This window comes from Nelumbo nucifera, chromosome 2 (assembly GCF_055504915.1).
Source record: "Nelumbo nucifera cultivar China Antique chromosome 2, China Antique-T2T, whole genome shotgun sequence".
NCBI lineage: Eukaryota > Viridiplantae > Streptophyta > Magnoliopsida > Proteales > Nelumbonaceae > Nelumbo > Nelumbo nucifera.
In genome coordinates, this window is record NC_142650.1 from 10,313,654 (window position 1) to 10,315,258 (window position 1,605).

Here is a 1,605-nt window from a genome sequence, read left to right on the forward strand (position 1 = left end):
TTTTGTCAACCTTTGGATGGTTGATAAAGAGAATTAGATGGCATTTGAAGGGCATTTTTGACTTTTTAAATGTCACTTAATGGCTGATTAACGGACTGGTTATGGTAGGTATTGGATTGTCACATTTTAAAAGTTCGGGTACTGGATTGTTGCATTTGAAAGTTTGGGAACCAAATTGTCACTCGAGCCAAAGTATAGGGTACTGATTGGAAATTTTCCCTAAAAAAATAGGAAAGGAAAAAGCCCAAAGTATCACCAACTCAAACCTTTATCTATATGATATCTCTATGTATTGTTAACATCTATATGCGTGTTCAAACGAAGAGCGAGGGGATTTAAACTCCAAAAAGAAAAGAAGAAGAAGAAGAAAAATTGGTGGAGCTAGGTGACAGATTTAAAGTCTAGATATGCTGGAACATATCAGAACTCGCTCCAGTTAAGTCCTTGGATAGTGACGTCAATGGAAAACAACTGAAATCACATGATCTTTGTGTTTGTTTTTGCTCATCTTGCTATGAATGTAGCTCCAATTATTCATATTTGATCCCGTTGAACTAAAACTGGAAAATAGGTTCCAACCTAGTCTTAGAAGAGTCCCAACAGAAGCTTGCATTGTCGACCATGTTCATCTAAAATTATGCCCGACTGCTCATGTTGCAATTGTTTACTATAACTTTCCTTTGTTTCGTTGTAGAATAAGCTGCTCAGCCTCAAAGTTGAATTGTTTCCGGAAGTATCTGTCTCATTCACACTCGTTAATTGGGGCATCAAAGTAAACTCGAAATCAAAGGTGGTCGCCATATGGATTTGATTGAAAGGTTTGAAATTTTGATGATGTTGAGACACAAGTTTGGAATTTGTTCCAACGGGATTAGTATCCTTCTAGAATTCAAACAAAGGAAAGGGATCAAAGATTTGTTTTGTTAGAAAATTTTCTTCTGAGGTTCCATCGAGTCCAACAACATGGTAGCCTGAACTATTAACGGAAAATGCCTGCCCAAATTCCTTTGAGTTCTGTGTGCATTGAGGCCTTTTAAGCTGAGACGGTTGCAAAGAGGCTTCTTCCATGCTTTTCTTGTCATCCCGTAATTCAGCTTCACTTAGCGTGCGGCTTGTGGGTGGTTGGGTAAATTCCTTATTGCCTCAGTTTCTTCTTCAAGCATGAATTCCATGTAACTGTGCTACAATTTGCGCTCACATGTAAATCAGCTTGAATTGTTTTGTGATAAATCCAAAATTTATAGATGTATGTCGAATCTATGCAAGACATTGTTGCCGGGCATTCTTCTTCAAGGTTGGATCTGTTAACGTCAATGATTTCGTCTTTCTTGGACTCAGCTCCATTGTTTATGAAATTTTGACAAGAGGAAAAATTTTTCTTGTATTTCATTAATGAGTGGGGAGGTATAAATAGATATTACATAACAGAGACCCAACTAATTGACAGTTGGCAAGAGAGCAAGTGGGAACATAATAGTTTAACAGATCTTTAACAAACTCTAGGTGGAGTTAATACTCCCCCTCAAGTTGGCGCGGAAGGAGGTTGGGCGCCCAACCTGGGTAATAGGAAAGCAAACTAGTCCCGACCTAAAGCCTTAGTTAAGA

At 38.2% G+C, this 1,605-nt stretch overlaps 1 pseudogene; it reads right to left on the reverse strand.

The window, feature by feature from the left end:
* Positions 1–401: 401 nt before the first annotated feature.
* Positions 402–1,270, reverse strand: LOC148801919 (uncharacterized; annotated as a pseudogene).
* Between the last annotated feature and the right edge of the window lie 335 nt (positions 1,271–1,605).